General features: G+C 46.5%; 1 pseudogene; it reads left to right on the forward strand.

The window, feature by feature from the left end:
* The first annotated feature begins 5,785 nt into the window (after positions 1–5,785).
* On the forward strand, positions 5,786–9,024 carry LOC109786125 (probable L-type lectin-domain containing receptor kinase S.5; annotated as a pseudogene).
* Positions 9,025–15,022: the final 5,998 nt, after the last annotated feature.

Genomic DNA, 15,022 nt, shown 5'->3' on the forward strand with positions numbered 1-15,022 from the left:
TCATGTTATATAGTGATGATTTTGTTGCTATGATGGTAATTTTCACCCAAGTTCACAATCTCCAAAATTGCCATGGCAATTTAGCTCGTATTTTTTGCCATGAGCATGGCAAAATTTTCTTCTTCTTTTGCAACATGGCAAAATTTCCTTTCTATGTAACCATGGCAAGTCTCTGCATGGACCATGGCAATATAGTCTTCTTTTTTTTGCCATGGGCACTTTCACACATTTTTTTGGGCATGTTATATAGTGATGATTTTGTTGATGTGATGGCAATTTTCACCCGGGTTCACAACCTCCAAAATTGCTATGACAATTTAGCTCGTATTTTTGCCATGAGCATGGAATTTTCTTCTTCTTCTTTTGCAACATGGCAAAATTTCCTTCCTATGTAACCATGGCAAGTCTAGTACATACATCATGACAAACTTAGTGCATGGACCATGGCAATCTTAGGTCATGGTATATGGCAGAATACTTTTTTATTGATCATGTCATTTTTCGTATCATGGCAATATTTACTTTTTATTGCCATGACAACTTTACCATGTCTCTTTGTTTCAATTACAATGCCTTTTTTACATCATGATTTTTTTTACTAAAATGGTACTTACATTTTGATAGGGAAAAAAATCATATGCCTTGTGCCACATTGCAATATATTCTTTAGATAGAAAAAAAATGGCATGTTCTAGTTTTTTGTTTTGTAATGGTCATATGCTAATGTAGGCAAATTTACTTCATTCACCATACCAATTTCATTTTTAGTACAATGGCTAACTTAATTCATGGCCCATGGCAAACTCTTTTCCCATGTGTTGGCATTACTACTTCATGGGCCATAGCAATTTTACTAAAGGGGGAATTTTATATTAATTTTTATTTTCCTAACATCGCAAACTTATTTTATGGACATGGCAAACTTAATTTATGGACCGTGGCAAATTTAATTCAAATACCATGGAAATTTTGCATTTTTCGTATCATGGTAAATTTTACTTCTTTATTGCCATGGCAACTTTACCATGTCTTTTTTGTTTCAATTTCCATGTCTTTTCTCGTATCATGGCAAAATTTACTTTCTATTGCCATAAAACTTTTACCATGTAATTTTTTTTATTTACTTACATTGCAAATTTATTCCAGCCCATGATAATTTTATTTTTTTAAATAACATGGCAAATTTGGTATGCATTTTTACCATGGCGGTTTGATCTTCATAATGTTGTACATTTTAAGAACATGGCAAAATTTACTTTGTAGCATGACAAATTTTTATTGCCATGGCAATTTTTACCTTCAGTTTGCCATTCAAATTTTACTACCTTTTTGCCATGTCATATTTTCCTTTCGTTGCCATGGCAAATTTTACCTTTCATTTTTTTGACATGGAAAATTTACTTTCACATATATAGCAAATTTACTTTACCATACATGACAAATTTAATTCAATCACTCACACTTGTACCTTTTTTGCCATGCAAAATTCACCTTAGGGACTATGGCAAATTTCCTTTTATATTGCCATGGCAACATTTACTTTACATACACGACAACTTTTCATTTTCATTGTTCATGAGAATTCTTGCTTTCACGTGGCCATGGTAATTCTTACTCTTTATGAAACATGGCATACTACTAAGATATATATGGTACATTTGTTCTTTTTCTTTTTGCGTTCTACACGTTCGCAAATTTAACCCACATTTTTGTGTCTTCATGTACATACTAAAAACAGCTTACAAATTTAATCCACCATGTGTAGATGCAAACTAGCACAAATGCCCGTGCGTTGCAACGGAGAAGCAAATTAATATGTTTCCATCGAAAAGTTCACCAAAATGGCACGAGGGCATCTTTAAACATTACTGTCTGTTACAATCCCATGAAATCTTGTATCTCAGACACAGCCCACAATCCCATTTAAATATATATCCAGGTCCGTAGACCATCTAGCGTCGACTACAACCACTGAAACAACAACTGCCGCCAATAAAGAAAAGCGTAGATTGGAAGAATTCAACTTGTAGACACACCGGCATAGACAAAGAAAGAGCGGATCCAAGTTGATCCACGAAAAACAAACACCGACCGAATCCCACGATTTAGCTTTTGCCATGTGACCAATTTAGCTTTTGCCATATTTCCAATTCAACTCTTGCCATGCAACAAAACACATTTTTCACATGGCAAGGTGGTTAAATTGTTGGCCATGGCAAATTCACTTTATGTCCCATGGCAAATTCACTTTATGGCCCATAGAAATTTTAATTTTTTAGACAATGTCAAACTTGTTTTTTCATGAACCATGGCAAATTCACTTTATAGACCATGGCAATATGACTTTATGGATCATGAAAATTCTCCTTTTTTATTTGGCATGATCTATATAGGATTCTAATTTCATTTTTCATGCACCATTCCAATTTTGTCCATTTTTTGTGTCTTTTACATACACAACAAAATACCATGAAAATTATAGCTAAAACACCATGGCAAATTTTAATTTGCCTATTCCCCAATTCTTATACAAAGCATGACAATTATAACTAAAACACCATGGCAAATTTTCATTTGCATATGCCATGGCAATTTCATTTTTTTACATACACGGCAAAATTCCCATATAAAAACACAACAATTTTAATTAAATACCATGGCAAATTTTAATATGAATCTGTAATAGCAATTTGTTCATTTTTTGTGTATTTTACATACACGTCAAAATTCTCATACAAAACATGGCAAATTTTAATATGAATCTACAATGACAATTTGTTTATAATTTGTGTTGGTATTGTTCATTCTTTTTGCCAGTGGAATTTACATACAAAGCATGTCAAATTTAATTAAAACACAATGGCAAATTTTAATGTATATCTGCCATGTCAATTCTGTCCATATTTTGTGTTATTTTACATACACGGAAAATTTATCATATAACACATGGAAATGTAAATTAAAATAGCATGGAAAATTTTTATATGAATCTGCCATAGCAATTTTTTTGTTCATAATTTTTGTTTCTATTGTTCACTCTTTTTTACATGTTATTTTTTCCATGTCAATTTCCAAATATAAATATTTGACATGGTAACTCCATAAAATTGCCATGTGAGCATTATCAGAGATGTTGCTATAATATTTTTCCATGCTTTTTGTTAGAAATCCAAAATTTGTAAAACTGCCATTGTTAATAATAGCATCATGCCAAATCGTAAAATAGTTCGGCCAACTCGAATGGCAATTATTTTGGAAATTTTCATTTGCATTATCAAAATAGTTCGGCCAATTTCATTTAGGTGGTAAGTTTTACAATTTTCTTGCAAATCCAACTTCCTAGCCATGGCGATTTGCATTTGCTGGACAATGGCTAATTTTAAATCCATGACATTTTTTAGCAATGTTAAAATTCAGAAAAATGCCAAATGGTTTCTTTACATGACAATTTTTCTACAAGTCATGGCAATTATATTGTTTTGAATCTTTAACTAGTGGCGTTGTTTTACTGTAAAAGAGATGGCAAGTTCTTGTGTGTTTTTAGCTAAAATAAGTCATGTGCAGAATATTATCTCTTTTTTAAGGCCCGCTTTTTTACTTTTCAAGTTGGGCCATTTTTTGCCCACTTTGTCTATTGGAACGTGTTTTTTTTGTGTAACAAGAACTTTAATCCTGACTGGGGGAGGGGTCGCATTGGGGCTTCTTTGCCAACGAGCAAAATTGTCCGATCCACTCCCCATCGAGCATGAACAAATTTGCTCGAACAAGCTCTCAGATCTGACGATTGGTCAGTACTGGATCTAAAAATTATGGCCAAAATATGACCCAAAATACGAGTGAGACTAGTAAACCCGGACGAAGGTAGTAACTCCCAAAGGCCCAAGGTGCTTTATTTAGATGAAGTCAGCACGATCAAGCTGCTACGACCAACTCGTCGAGCAGGGCACAAGAAGATGAGAGCATCTAGAGCCGGATGTCTCAAACCCCTTCAAATGACTGTATGGACGGCTCGATCAGTGACTGGTAAAAGAAATGCGACCCAGATGCCTCAAACTGACCTGAAACGTCCGAGCTGACCAGCACCCCTCATATCCAACCTAAATCTGGGGCCGATATGGGGCGGCCCGGACGCGTCCGCCACGTCGGACCTGACAGCCCGACCCCATCAAAAATTCATCAAATCCCTCCTTCGACCTACTTGATTTCACTTGCTCCTCTCCTCTCTTCTCCCTCCTCCGCGACGATCGTCTCCTAGCTCCATCACCACCCTTGCTCCGCCACTGTTCTCAGCCTCAACCCCGCCAGCACCGACACAACAGTCCTTCCATTCGTGCTCGCCGCCGCGGACATCGTCGACGACCCGGACTCCCCCGTGGTACTCTCGGACAGTCGGACTACACCTTGCCCTCTATCTGTTCACGCGTTTTTTTGTGATTTTTCCGTAGGCAGAACGATGGATTCCGATGGCTCACCGGATGAGTAGTATGGACCGACGCAGCTTGATGAAATGATTCAAAAGGTGCTATCATACTTAAAAACTCTCTCTCATTGTGAGTAGGGGTCATCAATGCTCGCATTTGTGAAGGGCGTGAACTCACCCTTGACAAAGCGAAGATTGATGGCCATACCGAGAGAGAAGCTTACCGCTTTTGGACAACACGGCAATTTAAGCCGGTCGCGTCGCTCCTCGCGCAGCGAGGTGGGACTAAGCCCCCAACCACACCGGCCCAACACAGATGTTACATCCACGCTGGAAATCTGAAGTACGATCAATTTGTATTTATGTGCATTGAACTATTTGTATTTTTTTTTGCAGGTGAAACTACGGAAACTCACTTTGGCACATGGGAGCATATGCTCCTGCCATTGAAAAATATATTTCAAAATGTCAAAAAAATTCCGAACACAAATTTGACGTGTACATCTCATCATTGTATGTGTGCACGCCATGTTTCGTGAAAATCCGATGTTTTATAAGCCTTGTGTAAAAAAGACAAAAAAAAAGTCTCAGGAAAAGCCTATTTTAACACTAAATCTTGTCTTTTTTACATGTGACACAAAAGTTGTCGGTTTTTCGCCAAAGGAGTTTGTGTGCACATAGAATGTTGAGATGTACGCGAGGATCATTGTCAGAATTTTGTGACATTTCAAAATATATTTAAAACACATTTTTTTAAACGAGGAGCATATGCTCCCATGTGCCAAAACGCCTCTGTCATGAAACTATTGTATGTTGCATGTGTGCATCGAACAATTTAACTAAAATAATCGACGTGCATGTGTTTACATGTATTTAGTGTTTTGGAAACATGGTTTATGGTTGTAAATGGCAAAACTTGAGGCCCGTCCACAAATATATAGACGCTGATTTGTGGCTGCTCTGGGAGGAGCATTGGACATATAGCAACAAGTGGGAAGAGGGCGAACCAACCTGTGGTTGGATGGTTAGAGGGACTGTGGTATTTCCAACCCATCAGGGTTCAAGTCCTGGTGCTTGCATTTATTTCTGAATTTATTCAGGATTTCCAGCAATGCACATTTAGTGGGAGGAGATGATCCCGTCGACGACGAGGTGCCTTCGTAAATTTCAAGATGATATGCCGGCTCAGACTTTCGAAGGTGCTCATAAAAATAGGGTGTGCGTGTGTACATTCATATGAATGAATGTATGCGCGTGTATATGAACGCTTGCTTTTGTACTGTAAAGAAAAAGTGGGAAGAGGAACCCCGTGTTGGATTGGTACATCAGTGCACGTATACGTACATCACCCCTTGCCATCTGACCACCGTCAACTCTGCTCGATCATCCCCATGGGGCCTTCCTGCCACCTTCCCTGCTCCACCACCGTCGCTGTCCTGCTGTGGTGCATCACCGTCTGCCTGACCCTCCACGCCGTCCGCGCCCAGTCCGCCACCTTCACCAGCACCGTCGCCGGCAAGGAGTTCACCACCTTCTCCTTCCCCACGTTCGACCGGTCCCTCATGCAGCTCCCCGCAAACCTGACCTTCGCCGGCAACTCCAGCGTCACCCAGAACACGCTCCAGATCACCCCGGACAGCAACAGCGCCAGCGGGCCCGACAACTTCCTCGTCAACCAGACCGGCAGCGTCTTCCTCTCTTCGCCGTTCGTCCTGTGGGCCTCCGCGCCGGCGCCGGCGGCAGGTACGTCGCCTCCTTCTCCACCGTGTTCCGGATCAACCTCTACCGCGCCAACGCGACCAACAAGGGCGAAGGCCTCGCGTTCGTCGTCGCGTCCAGCAACGGCGGCGGCGGCCCGCCCCCGGGCAGCCACGGCGGGTACCTCGGCCTCACCAACGCGTCCACGGACGGCGACGCCGCCAACGGGTTCGCGGCCGTGGAGCTGGACACGGTGAAGCAGCCCTACGACCCCGACGACAACCACGTCGGCCTCGACGTGAATGGCGTCCGCTCCACCCACGCCGCCTCGCTCACGCCCTTCGGCATCCAACTCGCCCCCATCGACACCACCGTCAACGACGGCTTCTACATGGTCTGGGTCGACTACGACGGCGAGTCGCGGCGCGTGCGGGCGTACGTTGCCAAGAACGGGAGCAGGCCCGGCGTCCCCGTGCTCGACGCGCCGCTGGACCTCTCGGCGGTCCTCCTCGGCAAGCGGGCCTACTTCGGCTTCTCGGCGTCCACCGGCGTCAAGTACCAGTTCAACTGCGTGCGCATGTGGAACATGACGGTGGAGAGGCTCCTCGACTCCAGCACCGCCGGCAGGTCCATTTCCGGCCGGAAGATCGGGGCGGCCGTGGGCGTGCCGTGCGCCATCGTGCTCGCCATCGGGCTGCTCGCCGGCCTGTACATCAGGAGGAAGAGCAAGATGGTTGCCGGCGTTACCGCCGTTGACCTGAGCGCTATCCCGGGGATGCCGAGGGAGTTCGACTTCAGGGAGCTCAAGAGAGGAACCAACAACTTCGACGAGAAGATGAAGCTGGGGCAGGGAGGGTACGGCGTGGTGTACCGCGCCACCGTGGCCGGGGAAGGTGGGCGGAGCATGGAGGTGGCCGTGAAGCAGTTCTCCGGGGCCAACACCAAGGGGCAGGAGAACTTCCTCGCCGAGCTGAGCATCATCAACCGCCTCCGCCACCGTAATCTCGTCAAGCTCATCGGTAAGGAATTGCTTAATCATATCCCAGATCATTTCTCATCTTTGTTTTCCTTGCTGAATTACTGCTCATTATATGCTCAGTTAGTCTGTCCAGATCAGAATGTTCATTTCTTAGTTAGTTTGGTCATGTGTTAAAAAGGTTTGACTTTTTTTGACTTGCTACACTACGTGTTTTGCATGTACCTCTGTTTCAAAATAGATGACCCAATTTTATACTAACTTTGTACTAAAATTAGTATAAAATTAAGTCATCTATTTTAAAACCGAGGGAGTAGCTTTTATCAAAATCAGATCAGTTGAATAGGGCATTTCTGTCAAACTTGGAACCAGTATAGTAATAAACTACACGACGTAGGCAACTAGCTAGGCGTTGGAAATAAAAAAATGATTTCACGGGCTGGCGACTGCATCTGCATGCAATTGGAGGAGTTGCACAAAATAAAGCGATATGGTCGAATCGAACGTGAGCAATGCGTCACATTCCGATGATGCAAATTTGACCTGATTCCTTAGTTTTCTGAGTAAAATATCCGTAGGGTAGGTCGCCGGAAAATGGGTCACCTCTGACTTAACTAATTCCCAATCGGCAGCAGCAGTTCACACTCATCAGTCATCATCACACACCAGCACCCCAATTGCATTAGTATAAAACTTTTGGGGTGATGGAGACGTGACTGTTCCCATGTGATCTTAAGAAAAGAAAGATAGATTAACAGCTGAGAGCACTCACCAGTCATCACACTTAGCTGTTCCCATGTGATCTTCAAAGAACAAAGGTAGATTAATTAACAGCTCAAGAATAATGGACGCGCTTGTTTGTTTGTTTGCAGGGTGGTGCCACCAGAACGGCGTGTTGCTGCTGGTGTACGACCTGATGCCCAACGGCAGCCTGGACCGGCACCTCTTCCCCCGCTCCGGCGACGCCCCGTCTCGGACCCTCAGCTGGGAGCAGCGCTACAAGGTGGCCGCCGGCGTCGCGTCGGCGCTCAACTACCTCCACCACGACTACGACCACGTGGTGATCCACCGGGACATGAAGCCGTCCAACATCATGCTGGACGCCGCCTTCAACGCCCGCCTCGGCGACTTCGGCCTCGCCCGCGCGCTCGACGCCGACAAGACCTCCTACACCGACCGGGCCGGCCTGCCGGGCACGCTGGGCTACATCGCGCCCGAGTGCTTCCACACCGGCAGGGCCACCAGGGAGTCGGACGTCTTCGGCTTCGGCGCCGTCGTGCTGGAGATCGTCTGCGGCCGCCGGAACTCCTGCTGCCACCCCGCCGGGTGCAGCCAGCTGCTGGAGGAGGCGTGGGAGCTGCATGGCGCGGGGAGCCTCCTCGAGGCCGTCGACCCGAGGCTCGCCGGCGCGTTCGACGAGGCCGAGGCGGAGCGGCTCCTGCTGCTGGGCCTCGCGTGCAGCCACCCGAACCCCGGGGAGCGGCCCCAGGCGCAGGCCATCCTGCAGATCCTGACGCACTCCGCCCCGCCGCCGGACGTGCCGGCGTCGAGGCCCGCGTTCATGTGGCCGGCTGTGCTCGTGAAGGGCGACGAGGAGATGTATACCTCCGGCAGCTCGGCCACCTGCAGCACGGTGATGACCTCGTCGCTGTTGAGATAGTATAATGGTGGATTGATGGTCACAAACTCACAATATCACGACCCGGCGAGTTAGGTGCAATTCGATGGTCATCAGGGCCGGCCCTGTGTTTCGGGAGGCCCTAGGCGAACTCGAGGCTATGGGCTCCTATGTGTTAAGACCATATATATGTATTCGTGTGCGTGATACATAAACCTATTAAGAATAAACTTTCAACCACACTTCTTTAGTTTAGATTTGACTATAGGACAATGTCATATTACGACAAATACTAAAAATATAGCATTCCATGACATGATTACCTTAAATAAGAATCAAATTCGACTGACCTCATTGACAACAATAATACTTCGGTGCTTCAGAAAAAGTTTCTTCGGGCATTTCTTGATGCAAGGCATTAATGGCACAATCAAGATCAACATTGTCCAAGATATCCTTCTCAATGCAGCAGTCACTCAATCTGTCTTGCAACATAGTTGACCTCAAATAATTTTCCAATAGTTTCAGCTTAAAGAAACTTCTTTCAGCTGAGGCTATAGACACAAGAACTGTTGAGAGGGTCCGATAGGCAAGAGATACATTTGGATAGCAATCTACATTCATAACAAACTAAAGAATCTCAAGCGCTGACATCAAACCATCTGGCAAAGTTACCTAACACTTTTAACTCAGAGACAGAATCATCAAGATCAACATCAGATGAATAATCATCAGAAAAAGCTATCTAGCTATCTGCAGAGCCGGCCCATCCCATTCCTTTTCTCATGTATAATTTGTTTTCATACCTATTTTTTGCTGGGCTATGTATCCTACATCATGGGCCCTCTCCCGGCCTGGGCCCTGGGCCGTCGCCCCTCCCGCCATACCCCCCAGGGCCGGCCCTGATGGTCATGTGAGAGAGGGGATGGAGAGAGAGGCTAATTTTTTTAAAAAATAATACATTTTTTTATTAATTTTCATAAATATTACGCTTGATACAAAATTTTCAAAAATAATACACCATCGGCCCTCTGCTGGCCAATTGGGCCTAGTCAGCCCACAGCAGGCCGACTGGGCCGACAGCTGGCCCGTCGGCCAGCAGCGGGCCGATGGTGCATTATTTTTGAAAACTATGAATCCAGCGTAATATTTATGAAAATTAATAAAAATGTATTATTTAAAAAAATTAGCGGGAGAGAGCTGGTGTTACGTGGGTACGTACTATGACATGGGATTGGAAACGCCATTACTAGTACATATTCTTTTAATTTATTTCCGTACCTTGACACGGACGCCGTCGACTCCGCGGGGGCGGCCCTCTGCATCTGCTCGGGACCCTCCTTCGCCTTCATCAACGACATCCGCCGAGCTACCGCTAGCGCCACGGATGCGCAGCTCCTCCGTCAGTGCCTCGAGGATGGCGACCTCGAGGAGCCGTGGCGGCTGGCCGATGGTCTCCTCCTCCACGGGCGCCGGCTCTTCGTGCTGGATCATGGCGACCTCCGTCACCAGGCCCTGCTGCTGGCCCACTCGGCCGGCCACGAGGGCGTGCAGAAGACCCTTCACCGTCTCCGAGCAGATTTCTACATCCCCGGCGACGGCGCGCTGGTGCGGGACTGGGTGCGGTCTTGCGTGACGTGTCAGCACAACAAGACGGAGACACTGCAGCTGGCGGGGCTGCTATAGCCCCTTGAGGTGCCCTCTCAGGTCTGGGCCGACATCTCCATGGACTTCATCGAGGGCCTTCCCAAGGTGGGCGGCAAGTCCGTCATCCTTACGGTGGTCGACCGCTTCTCTAAGTAGGCGCACTTCATCGCGCTGGGCCATCCCTACACCGCCACCTCCGTCGCACGGGCCTTCTTCGACAGCATCGTCCGCCTCCACGGGTTTCCTTCCTCGATCGTCAGCGACCGTGACCCGGTGTTCACGGGACATCTCTGGCGCGATCTGTTTCGGATGGCCGGTGTGAAGCTCCGCCTCAGTGCGGCATTCCACCCCGAAACGACGGCCAATCCGAGGTGGTCAACAAGGTGATTGCTATGTACTTACGTTGTGTTACAGGTGATCGCCCCCATGCATGGGTCGACTGGCTCTCTTGGGAGGAGTACTGCTACAACACCTCCTACCACTCCACCCTGCGTGCCACGCCCTTCGAGGTGGTCTACGGTCGTCCTCCGCCACCCATCTTGCCGTTCCAGCCTAAGATGGCCCGGGCCGAGGCGGCGGCCGAGCTTCTCTGCGGCAGGGATGAGATCCTTGCCGAGGTGCGCTAGCGTCTCCTCCAGGCCCAATAGCTATCCAAGAAGTACTACGACGCCCACCACCGCGAGGCGGAGTTCGCGGTGGGCGACTGGCTGCGCCTACTCCACCACTCTACGCAGTCACTGGACCCGCGCGCAAAGCGTAAGTTGGGTCCCCGCTATGCTGGGCCATTTCCGGTGTTGGAGCGCATCGGCAACGTCGCCTACTGCCTTCAGCTGCCACCGGGCCCTCACATCCATGACGTTTTCCATGTGGGCTTGTTGAAGCCTTTTCGCGGCGAGCCACCGGCGGCCACGCCGGATCTTCCTACGACCTCCGAGGGCTGTCTACTTCCCGGTCCAACAAAGGTTTTGAAGGCCCAGCAGAGCCGGGGTGCGTGGCGCTTGTTGATTCAGTGGCAGGGACTTCCGGAGGAGGACGCCACTTGAGAGCACCTTGACCAGTTCCGCAAGCACTTTCGCGACTTTCAGCTCGAGGACGAGCTGTTTGCGCAGGCGGGGAGAGATGTAATGACCGGCATACACTATAACCGGATGAGGCCTCATGGCGCAGGCAGTTAGGGGCCCGGCCCAAGTTATGTTATCGTGTTAGGGGCTTAGCCCAATTATCTTATTAGGAGGATTATATAAACTCATGTAAGGACCCGTTTTGAGATTAAGCAGAAGCAAACATATTTGCTCGGCTTCCTGAAGGGAGCTGAGAGACCTAACCCTAGCCGCCCCTACGCCCTCTCTCTCTCTCTCTCTCTCTCTCTCTCTCTCTCTCTCTCTCTCGCGCGCGCCGCGCGCCACCGGTCTTGCCTTCCTCCACGCCAACCCTCCGTCCACCCCTACAACCTAAGAGCTCGTCCTGGTAGGGACCCGGTTCCTATCGCCTGGCCATACGTCAGCCTATAAGACTTGGGATGCCCTAGGAGATCTAGAAAGATGGTGCAGTTGTGCATGCAACACAGTCTGGTTTCTAAGAAAGGCATAGACAGATATACATGACTAATAACACACATACAACAACAAAGACAATAAAAAGATTGGCCCGTGTTTTCCAGAATTTAATATTCATGAAATAAAGCAGAAGTTACTGTGTACTACAAGAATCAACAAATATGGAACATGATAAAGCATAAAATTCTTTAATTGCCTGATGCATGGTCTTTGGATAGTACACCACTTATGAAGGGTTTGTACATAAACATCCCTTTGTCATCGTCATGCTGCTCAGCTTTACTGTACTTCTTCCAGGATATCGGTATCTGCGCCTTCATTTCGATACTGACTAACCACACACTGTCATCATGATAATCCGCCCCCCACAATCGGAAGTGTAGTATACCTGGGTCTTGTGCATCCACAACAGGGAGCCGCGGAACACACAGAGGCAGGTGGGAAGCTTCCAAGGCAACCAATAGCTCGCTTACAACGAGGCTGCCTTCTTCCACCCACCTCATATCCGGGATGCACAGTGTCCATGTCTTGATGCAGAAACTATCAACGTTAACGAACTTGATTTTTCCATCACAGACACCAACAGTCCTGTATGATTCGATCGGCGCGCCGACTTCTTCCACATTACCATCACTCAAGTTAACTTTTATCACCGGTACAGGGAATTTGACGAACTGGAGCTCGTGAGGACATTCACAAATATCATAGAACATAAGTCCAGTTCTATAATCAACAAAGCACATTTTGTTTTCATAGGAGAAGGAGAAGGCGGTGTGCCACTGGAATGGCTCCAGCCCATTCTCAAGGTCATACGGCAACCCTATTTCCTGCACACGCCACAGCGGGTCCTTTTCAGAGAACCTACCAAGCTCAACCAGCTCCTTGTCAGTGTCTTCAGACGTATCCCCGAAAACTAACATTTTTCTGAAGGTCACGACCGTAAAGAACTGTCTGCGGCCATTGATGATACCAAGAACAACCCCAGGCTGTCGCGCCCAGTCAAAAAAAGGTAGGCGCCTAATTGAGGGGCCTGACGGGTTGGCATGGTAAACAAAATACTCTTCAGGGTAGCTGTAGCCGCCGTACTCCTCTTTCACAGGCACCACAATGCGAACAAGCAGGAGCTCTCCATCGGCAGCGACGAATCCCCGTAGAAGCTGTGCTCTTCTGTTGGGGGCGTCACGGCCCGTGAGCAGTCAAGCACTAGTAGAAAAAGGGCATATTGTCCCGGTTGGTAAGGACCTTTTGTCCTGGTTTTTGAACCGGGAATAAAGGGTCGTTACTAATGCCCTAACCCTTTAGTCCCGGTTCTTACATGAACCGGGACAGATGGGCCTCCACGTGGCTGCTGCGGCCAGCCCAAGCCGGGGGGCCTTTGGTCCCGGTTGGTGACACCAACCGGGATCAATAGGCATCCACGCGTTAGCATCTGACTGCAGCTGAGGTTTTTGTTTTTTTTAAAGGGGCTGATTTAGGAGTTTTGGGGGTTAATTTAGGTTGTTATTAGGTAGCTATTAGAGAGAAGTGTCCTCTCTTATATCTTCGTGCTTGGTTTACCAACGCTACGTACTGCTATGCCTAAACATGGCTTAGATTGAAGTGAAGGCAACATGTGGTGCATGTCGAAAGTAATACTAATCCTAACTTGATCAAGTTTGGATTGTACTACTTTCGACATGCACCACATGCATGTTGCCTTCACTTGAATCCAATCCATGTTCATTTCACCCGCTGATATATAATAACTCTTCATGCGCGCATCATGCATCATCATATATAATAACAAGTCATACTAATCATCATCATACAACTTCTACTCGTTATTAATAACCAGTCATACGATCATCATCCTCATAGTCATCGAACCAACCCTACTTAATTGTTCTTAGCACATGATCATCAGTATTAGGTAGGACCGAAATACCCTTTTTAAGGTAAAATAGCATAAAACAATATAGACCCTGACTCTCCATTATGGAGAATGGAGATCATCCTGTCTCCAATTCTTGCGCTTCGCTTCCTTTTGCTTCCAAGAACCTCCTTGCGACTGTCCATACATTTTTTCCATTCTTTGATTTGCATGTCTCCACTTCTTTTAGAAATCCGGTATGGATAGTTGAGATTCGTAGGATGACCTGGTTGTATGTTCAAAACATCAAGCCTACCATTCTGATACATCAAATGAGGCACACAATCCTCTGGGATTATCTGTTGAAAAACATAGTAATAACTTCATAGTTAGCAATGATGTACTAGTTTTAGAAGTATGCAAAAGATGCACGGATGTCGTAATAGTAAGAAATCTTACCAGGGTATCTTCATAGTAGTTACCGTAGTTCAACACGTGCACTAGTGGCACATATTGACCATAATGTGGAGGAGTTTTACAATAGATATTGTACAAAATCCGACCAGATGAGTTTTCTCCTTATAAGTTAACTCAGAGCCATCGGTGTAGTAGGTTCTGTCTACCATGTTCTGCACATTGTTTGAACAATCGAAATAAGCTGTCAATGAAAATAAGCTGTCAACTATTTTGAAATGAACAATATAAATTAGCTAATAACTATGTTTGAGAAACTCACATAGCGATAGAATTGGAGGCGTATCAACAAGGACCCAAATGTCCATATTGTCTTGCTCGATGTTAGGATCACCAAGATCCATGGTGACAAGCATACCCTCATCAAAACCATACATCTTGCAAAATGCTTCCCAATTTTTACAACCAAAATGGGTTACGCTCTCAGAGTTATACAGATTTACTTCAAAATCTATATCATGATGGGTCCTTAGGTGAATTTTCTTTGTTTCCATACTTTCATGGTCTTCAAAACCCATCCTCTCCAAGACGTAGCGTCTTGTATGGCATGGGATAAGCTAGCCGAATTGTAAAAGATGAAAAGTACACGTTGAAATAGTTGAAATCGTGCTTAATTACGAAAAAATAACACTTGTCGTCGTTGCGTACCGTTCCAACATCGAAAGTCTCCTTCAGCTTAATACTGAAGCGCCGATCTTCGTCCAGGTGAGGCCTGTCGCACTGACCTCGGTCGTCGTGGCACCAGTCGCACTCCCCCGGGAGACTTTCGTCGTCCGAGTACGAC

The sequence above is a fragment of the Aegilops tauschii genome, chromosome 5 (genome assembly GCF_002575655.3).
Source record: "Aegilops tauschii subsp. strangulata cultivar AL8/78 chromosome 5, Aet v6.0, whole genome shotgun sequence".
NCBI lineage: Eukaryota > Viridiplantae > Streptophyta > Magnoliopsida > Poales > Poaceae > Aegilops > Aegilops tauschii.